The sequence below is a fragment of the Lactuca virosa genome, chromosome 2 (assembly GCF_052849685.1).
Source record: "Lactuca virosa cultivar CGN04683 chromosome 2, Lactuca_virosa_CGN04683_v6, whole genome shotgun sequence".
NCBI classification, from domain to species: domain Eukaryota; kingdom Viridiplantae; phylum Streptophyta; class Magnoliopsida; order Asterales; family Asteraceae; genus Lactuca; species Lactuca virosa.
The window spans coordinates 135868357-135878115 of record NC_136427.1 but is presented as its reverse complement, the minus strand read 5'-3'; the positions used below and the strand labels follow the sequence as shown (position 1 = coordinate 135878115).

Genomic DNA, 9759 nt, shown 5'->3' with positions numbered 1-9759 from the left:
GTTTAGGCAAAAACCTCATCGAAATCCGAGTTATACCGAAGAAGTTATGACTATTTGAAGTTTCGCGACAGAACCGGCACGACGTCGTATGACGTAAAAAGTGAGTTTTCGATAAACTACTTTTTAGCTTTAGTGATCTAAACGAAAGTCGTAGTATTCGTTAAACAAAGAACGTCCAAATCTAACTTCGTATGAGGAAGTTATGATTTTTCTAAGTTTCAGAATAGCAGTAAACAACTAAAAACTCGAAATAAAGATCGAGTGATTTTTAGCCGACGCAACCTAAACGAGAATCGAAGGTCTCATCAATATTAGTACAATGGTAAAAATACAGACAAAAATGGAGCTCGTATATGTGACAACCCGAAATTTCTATCTTGTACAACCGTTCAATTCAATCAAAGTCAGACTCGTTTCTGCTATCTTTTAGCATTGTTTGGAGTCAGTTTGAGTGTTCTATGTAACGACCCAAAAATCAGGGGTAAAAATTTCGTTTTAATTAAGTTATTACATAAAACCATCAGTATAAAACAGTCATAATAATATCTCATGTCAAAACCAGTATGTCAATAATCAAGCATGTCATCATAAAATAATATCAGAGTGTAATCCCAAAGATCTCTTGTGCGGAAAACATAGTGTGATGCGTTGCGATCGAGCCGACTCCTTTCCTTTGAAAATGAAGTACCTGAAACCAAAACTGAAAACCGTAAGCACGAAGCTTAGTGAGTTCCCCAGAGCATACCCCACACAATCCTCATAACCACATAATCCACATTAGCTATAACAGCTACATAACCCATATCAATCAGATAATCATATCAATCAGATAACCATATCAATCAGATAACCATATCAATCACACAGTCATGCATATAAACATATACGGATGCCGTGGGCTCCCCCCAAGGTCTTACTCCAGGATGCCATGCCCCCCCCCCTCCCCCATGGTCTTACACCTAAGTGTCATGGGCTCCCCCATGGTCTTTAATAGGAAAGCCATGGGCTCTCCACATGGTCTTACATCCGGTGCCATGGGCTCCCCCATGGTCTTTAATAGGAAAGCCATGGGCTCCCCCACATGGTCTTGCATCCAAGTGCCATGGGCTCCCCCCATGTTCTTTCATGCAAATATCACATAAACAAATAACATAGCACATAGCATATAACCAACTAGCATACCACATATCACTACACCTAGTATACCACATATCATAAAATGGGACGGCCTTGGTGCCTTAGACCCATTGGTATGGTGAGGAGACTCACCTGGCACTGCTGAAGTCCCGTAGACTCAATCCCACACTGCTGAAGTCCCGCAGAGTCAACCCCAGCTATTGGATGACAGATTCACGAACTGTCAACATCAAACAATACCCAATTAATAATTGAACTCCACTACATAACCATAAGTACCTACTTTGGATAATTACTACATTACCCCCAAGCTCGGCTTATTCAAGCCCAAGGCCCAATCCATAGGCCCAAAGTCAACTAGGAATCAAAGCCCAACATATGGCCCAATTTTCCAAATTGGGCCTAAGCCTTTACATGGGCTTATTCTAAGGCCCAACATCATATAATCATTAAGGCCCAAACTATGGCCCATCTATGGCCCAATTTTCCAAATTGGGCCCAAACCCCTTACATGGACCTTACCCCAAAGCCCATTAATTATTCTGGTCCATTTGCTTGATCTTGGATGGCCCATTTAATAACCCAATCATCAAGGCCCAATAGAAAGGCCCAACAATAAACCCAAGTGAAATTAGGGTTTCATATAAAATGACGATTGGGGTTAAGTGTTTCTCACTTAACCCATTAAGGACTTAATCCATTAAGTCCAATATTGCTTAGATTCATTTTTACCAATGATTATTATTTAATATCTCAAGTTATTAAATAATTCTCGTGTGTCCTGATTAATTCCCCAAATTAGGGTTTTATTGGCATTAGGGTTTTCCAATCCAAATACTAGCCCGTTTATCAATTTGTTGGGCTTTTAGGTCAATTAGGGCTTTATTGGGCCTATTAGGCCCACTTGAAAATCATTAAGCCCATTAGGGTTTTATTGGGTCAATTAGGGTCTATTAGGGCTTACAAGGCCCATTAGGGTTTCAACCACCCTAAACGAATCGAACTCAAAGAGGCAAGCACACCGCCACCCGTGGCGGCGGCCGGTGGCGGCAGCCACCACCCTAAGGTGGTGGTTTTCAATTTATTATACTTTAGCTAATTACAATTTACAATGCCTTAACCAAGAATAAACACACACTAACTACATAAACACAGACAATGGTGGCTTATGGCGGCAGCCACCACCTCACGGTGGTGGTGGTGGTCATTCCCGATTTTCCAGCTAAACAAACCCCACTCTACAGCAGAATACACACACCCACACACTTTCTTTCTTGCAAATGGATCCAGCCACCCACCTGGTGGCGTTTGGCGATGGCAGCAGCACCGCAAGCGGCATAGCGGCGGCAGTAGGTGGCGGTGATAAGTTTCTTCCCGATTCCCTGTCCAAGAGATATTCCTTACCACATAAATCCTAAGAAATATATTCACACACATACTAATTCACGCACACAGCCACCCCACACGGTGGCTGGTGGCGGTGTCGGAGCTAATAGGAAGGGTGGCTGAGGCCGGAAGCAACCATGAGGACGTGACCCACGTCTCAGTCGCCGGAAAGAGCAAGGAAAGGGATAGAGAGAGAGATGGCAGAAGGCCTTACTCGTGGCTTCCTTGTCGCTCATGACCCTACGCAGCAACGATTATGGCCATTCGCCGGCCTCCGGCAGTCATCACAGCTGTTCACAGCGCTTCCGGTAGCGGTACGATGGTGGTGGCGTCCATCGGCGAGGCGGCGGCGGATGCAGGTGTTCCGAAGGTAGTAGCGGCTGGAGGGTGAATGTAGTGAGGGTGGCGGCTGGAACATCCTTAGGTTTAGGTTCCTTTCGTTTGAGGGAATGATGCAAGGAGGGTGACGGGTTTAATCCCCGTCTCCAATATAGAGTTTGTGCCATTTGACGCATCCAGCCCCTCCTCCCTTATTCTTCTCAAATAAAATCTGAATACTACCATTCAGCCCTCAGCACTTCAATATCTTTTCAATTTAAGTCCTAATCTTACCAAACATGCCTTGACTTTTAAAAATCTTTACGAAATAAATCCTGAATTTACACTTTAACCCTCGAAAGTCCAAATTATATCATTTGGCTCCCCGAAACCACTCTCCGCTAAATATTATTGGTTTTAGGGCAATTATAAATTAATATAAATTATAAATTTACCTTTTGGGGTTCTGGTTTTATTATTTAATTACTCTATTTCAAACAGGATGTTACATTCTAAGCCTAGTACCTTCAAAGTTAGGGTTTAAAAATGAGTTCCCTAAGTTCATCAGTTTTCAAAATGGCCAAACACTCCTTCATGAGGAGTGTACGGCCATACACATGGTTGTACGGCCGTACACCTCCCTCCTATCCGTACACTCTCACATATATATATGTGGGACTTAGCCATTTTTAATCACTTTTCACTCCTTCAAGCCAAGAAATCGATTCTCTCTCAACTATCATCGGGGTGTTCACCTAGATCTTCAAAATGTAAGTGTTACTTCCTTTGATTAGTTGATTCATTACACTATCTAGTGAAGATCCATGATTTCATCCATGAAATTACTTCTTTTGGTTAGATCTTCAAGAACACCAAGAACACCAAGAACACACACTAGTTCTTGGACCTTAAACACCCCTAAAGGCTTCTAATTCGTAAGTATCTCTTCCATCTTCTAGTTAGGCTTGTGAATCACTCCTTTTCTAGCCTTAAAACATCATATATTGCATGAACACAAAGAGTGTATGGCCGTACACCCTCCATATGGCCGTACACCCCTTGTTTAATGCATATTTGGACTAAAACTCATGTTATATTCCAACACAAGATCAAGAACACTTAGAGGATGCAAGATAGAGCCATGGACCACACTTTTTGGCAAATTCTTCAATGAGTGTACGGCCGTACACTCCATGGCCGTACACACCTGGCCGTACACAAAAAGTGGCTGCACACCTAGTGACCGTACACACACTTGTGTGGTCGTACACCCATTTTATGCAATCCTTTGTACTTCTAACACTTCAATCTAAGTGTTTGTTAGTTCCTAGGGTGGTTTCCTTTCATAATTAGTTGTATAAACACTAATTATATACATATATGTGTCATTATATGCTTATTAGGATCCGTTTGTGCTCGAGGCTTCACTTGACACTTATCATCCTTTTATCGATCTTACATTCGTATCACTCATTGCAGGTGAGTTCATACCCCTTAACTTACCTTTTAAATGATTTTAAATGCTTTTATGGGGGGGGGAATACAAGTAGAAACCTTATAGTTATTATATCAATCACATGTGATTAATAACTATCAAACAAGTGGATTTCTTATATTTCGAAACTGTGTTATCAAACAAACTGCTTCAAATCGTTTCATAAACTCTTGTACATGTTAAATTCTTTATTAAACTCTTTTAAACTCATATATTGTTCAAATCATGTCTATATGGATATAGTTATATAAGTAAGATTGAAAGGGCTTAGGATTGATAACTCGCCTTATTTCCTGTTCCTTGTTTGGTTGTGGACTTAGGGTATTCGGTTGTTTGTCCGAATGTCGTTTGAATCTTAGTTATATATTATGTATATGTATATAGATATAAAAGTTCTTTCTTTCAATTCAATACCTTTGGGTAGCAAAGGTGTTCAAACATAAACAGTCATTCAAACAACTTTACTAGTAAACTATAATAGGTATAGTTTAGGAAGTCACTACTTACTATTTCTAGAACAATGAAACATACAAGAGTCAGTTTATACATGAGTCAGTTCAAGCATACTATAATGAGAAACAGAGAGAACATACTAAATACTAGAGACAGAGAGAACATACTACATACTAGAATAGAGAGAACATACTATATACTAGAACAGAGAGAACATACTATATACTAGAGACAGAGAGAACATACTATGCTAATACAATAACAAGATAACATTTATGTGAGCACTACTTCATGGCACGGCAATATATTGTCGTGTCACGTTTTGTAACCAGAGTCTCCTGAAGGGAGAGCGTGAATTTGTGTATAGATCTATACGGGATTGACCATCCTACACCTTGCTGCTTGCTACAGTGGGACTTGCAGGTCTACGGGTGACGAATGTCATACCATTTCGGCATCTCGAACGTCGTGTCTTACTAGTCAATCAAGTATGGTTATAATCTTATCACATTTTACCTTAATTAAACAAACAGGTTTAAGGTAGTTAGTACATTGGTAGTTATTTAGATAAAACTACAGTACATCTTTATTTTTCCCATTTCATTCACATTGTGATCGTCTCACATAATCGGTAATGGAAACTATATTTTGGTAATGATATTAGTCATACTTTGGGAAAATACTCACTTCTACAAAAGAACAAACATAAAGAACAGTTAGGTCTTTGTAGAAGACTACTTTAGTAGAAAATATAGGATTTTCTAGGAAGTTTACAAACATTTGCATTGAAACACTTACAAACTTTTACATCAAACAGTTACAAACACTTTATTCAAACTTATACAAACAAAGACATTAAATACTTATGAACTCACCAGCTTTAATGCTGATCTACGCTTTTAAAATAACTTGTATTCTCAGGACACCAGTAGACAGGTACCAATGACCAGGTTTTGAGAGGATGGAGCACGTTCAAGACTCATCTCTTATTTTTTATTCATATTTTGGTGTCTTATAACTATCTACAGAACACACCTGTATTAAAATTATATTATTAATGCAATGGATGATGTTGTTGCTTGTTTACTATTATGCATCGTTGTGTTAGTGTACATGACGTCCTCTGCCCCCGAACGTTTCCGCCGTTCTGGTTTGGGGGTGTGACAGATTGGTATCTGAGCATTGTTTATAGTGAATTGAGTATATCAACCCATAAAAGATATACAACTATAAACACAACGGGATTAAAATACTCTGACCAAGAGTTTATACTTTTAAATAATAAAATATTTAACCCAAGTATACACACCTGCATTCATACTAAAATCAGTGTCACTAGGACAGAACAAAAGTATTACGATTGTTGGACAACACAAGTAGGCTTGGGGACATATAATCAGATCTAGGAGAGATATAGCCTGATCAACTATATCTTTCCTAGAGTGATTGCATGTGCCTAGGAATGGTTGTGGTGTTGCAGCAAGTCTAAAAAACTTACCAACACTACTACAATGAAAACATTATAACGAAACATAAACTTAAAATACTATAGGAGTATTTTGTGTTACTATAATTACTTATGTGCAAACTAAAAAGGTCTTTACTAGTATGTCAATAGTTGCTGAGTGGATACGCTAAGGTTATATGTGACTAAGGTGTCATAGACTTAGAATCTGTGATCTTTGCTTTACTTCCTGTTCCTTGTTTAGTTGTGGACTTAGAGTTAGGATCACTTATTCGAAGGTCTATCCTGTTTTGGTTACATATGACTGGTATGCGCTACGCAAATGTTGGAGTAACTGGTAAGGATCATCTTATAATTATCTTAATTAGTATGTCTATTAATTATTTCTTTTCTCCCTATTCTCGCGTAGATAACATGGCTGGATTCCATATCCCCGGAGATCCGTACTTTCCCAACCAAGGTAACGGTGGATGGTTCGACGATGAGCCAGAAGAGGAACCTGCAATTCCATTGGATGATGACTTCGTAGAGAACTTCCCGGAGGATTCTGAATCCGAGCCAGCAGTCAACGATCTACCCCTGGTAGCTCCAAACCCAAATCCTAACCCTCATCCGGCTTTTCAAGGCCCGATGCCTCTGTGGGTGGAAAGTTTGGAAACATGGAGTCAGGAACAGGGTCAACCCATGCCATACAACGGAGACAGAAGTTTCTACAACGTAAGCGAAGGAGGCTCATCGGACAGAGTCCTGCCTATTCTGGTCCGCAGGGTTGCTCGTAATGAAATACAGGGTAGGACAGCCCTCAACCGAATCATGCAGGTTGATGCCAATGCGGGAGTCAATACTGTCCGCATTCATCGTCTTGGAAGATGCTCGTGAGAGAGCTGAAAGATACAATGAGTCTCTACTACAAGAACTAGCTGTGACTCGAGCTGAAGTCATAGAGCACCGTGTACGCCAGCGTTTGTATGAGCGACGCCTTCTTGATATGGAGCGTCAGCTGGCTGATTTAAGGGTTCACCCAAGGGGTTCCTGTTGCCAGTAGGAGAGGCTCTGCTCATCCTTTCTGTTGGTTAAAGGAATAGCCTTCTTATCTATACTCTATGTAGCACTTTTCCCTATAAATTCTTGTTTATGTTAAGACCTTGAACTTTCAGTCTATTAGGTCTTTTTCTGTCAAAATTTTCTTATTCTTGTTTGATGTAAGACCTACTCCTAGTTCATTTTCCCGAACTTGTTACATCTTTAATACCAGTATTATTGACAGATATTTAATCCCATGGGAAATCTTTGTCCAAATGCTTTCATCCTTCTATTTCTAGACCTCTATTTCAATCATACTTTTATTTATTTGTTGGGCTATGGAGAGTTAGTCCATGATTCACTTTCATCATACTCGTTATTGAATGCTTATCAATATCTTCATATTTTTAAACATTTAGCTACAAGATGCCTCCCCGTCGATCAGCGAGACGCAATCCTCCAATAACTCCGAATCAAACTCCTCCACCTCCTCCACAATACAATCCGACAGCAATCCAAGTTGCGGTAAATGCGGCTGTTACGGCATCCCTAACACAATTCACCACTACCGGTACTAGCGGGAGTGGAACTAATGTGCATTCCACTCATGGTGATGCTCCAGTGCACTCTAGGGAGTACTCGTACAAGGACTTCACCAGCTGCAAACCCAGGAACTTCAATGGGACTGGCGGGATCATTGCCCTCTCGTAATGGTTCGAGAAGACAGAATCGATCTTTGAGATCTGTTCCTGTCCGGAAGGGAGCAAAGTAAAATTTGCTGCCTGCACCTTCACGGACCGAGCCCTGACATGGTGGAATAGCCATGTCAAGTCACTAACTCTTATAGTGGCAAATGCTATGGGCTGGGAAGCTCTTAAGGAGCTCATGATCGAAGAATACTGCCCGAGGGGCGAAGTTCAGAAACTGAAGCAGGAACTATGGAGCCTAACCATGAAGGGCTCCTACATAGTCTCCTACACTGCCAGATTCAGCGATCTGGTAGCGCTGTGTTCGGGAATGGTCCCTTCTGAAGCAAAGAAGGCGGAAAGGTATATCTGGGGGCTGGTGCCCCCATTTCAGGGGAATGTACTAGCTTCAAACCCCACTACCTTCGATAGTGCCAAACAGTTGGCACAGCGGCTCATTGACCATGGAGTCCGCACCCCGTCAACAACAACAACCCTAGCCATATCAGAACCCTCCAAGGCTGCTGACAACAAGCGAAAGTTCTGGGATAACAAGAAGAAGAATGCTACATGGAACGCTGCCAAAAAGCACCAGGTCGTGGCTGTTCATGCTGCGATAACACCTACTGCTACTGCGCCGATAAAGCAGTATGCTGGAAGCTTGCCTAAGTGCAACAAATGCAGCTTCCACCATACCGGACCCTGCCGGGAAATGCAGTGCTCTAACTACAACAGGAAAGGGCACATTTCCCATTTCTGCAAGGCTCCGGCAAGGCCAATCACCCAAGTCCCCGGCGCTGGTGTGGGCCAGGCTTGCTACGGATGTGGCGAGGTGGGCCGCTACAAAAGGAACTGCCCGAAGGCAGGGAATGTCGGCGGAGTGGCAAGAGTTTTGGCTATAGGCCACGAGGAAGCAGTTGTCGACCCTACAGTGGTCACTGGTACGTTTCTCCTCGATAACTCATATGCATGCATATTGTTTGATAGTGGAGCGGAGAGGAGTTTCGTGAACCAGAAATTTGCTCACTTGCTTAAAAAAAATCATGTGCACTTAAAAGAACTGTTCACTGTAGAAATGGCTAACGGAAAAACAGAGAGTACTAGCTGCATATACATACGATGTACACTAACTCTAGATAGCCATTCATTTCCAATCGACCTCATGTCGGTCTCAATTAAAAGTTTTGACGTCATAATCGGCATGGATTGGTTGAGTTCTTATCGTGCCGACATCATGTGTTACGAGAAGGCCGTTCACCTTAATCTACCGTCTAGCGAAACCCTAATTATCTATGGCGACAAACCCGACACGAGCCTTCGTATCATCTCGAGCATACAAGCCCAGAAGTACTTACGAAAGGAATGTCGCGCATTCCTTTCTCATGTTGTCGATGTGAGCCAAGAGACGAAAGACATAAAGAACATCCCAGTGGTACGCGACTTTCCCGACATCTTTCCAGAAGAACTACCAGGATTACCTCCACAACATCAAGTCGAGTTCAGAATCGACTTAGTTCCAGGGGCTACCCTAGTAGCCAAATCGCCATATCGTCTAGCACCAGCTGAGATGCAGGAGCTATCCGGTCAACTTAACAAACTGCTCAGCAAGGGCTTTATTAGACCAAGCTTCTCACCCTGGGGAGCACCGGTCTTGTTCGTCAAGAAGAAAGATGGATCGTTCCGTATGTGCATCGATTACAGAGAGCTGAACAAACTGACCGTCAAGAATCGTTACCCTCTGCCTCGCATAGACGATTTGTTTGACCAACTTCAAGGGGTGAACTACTTTTCAAAGA

General features: G+C 41.8%; 1 long non-coding RNA gene across 1 annotated transcript; it reads right to left on the bottom strand.

The window, feature by feature from the left end:
- Positions 1 to 354: 354 nt before the first annotated feature.
- On the bottom strand, positions 355 to 2972 carry LOC145156526 (uncharacterized). The gene is made up of 3 exons (XR_013736761.1): positions 2738 to 2972; positions 1270 to 2519; positions 355 to 688 (listed from the first exon to the last, which is right to left on the bottom strand). It is a non-coding gene; the product is annotated as an uncharacterized LOC145156526 (long non-coding RNA).
- Between the last annotated feature and the right edge of the window lie 6787 nt (positions 2973 to 9759).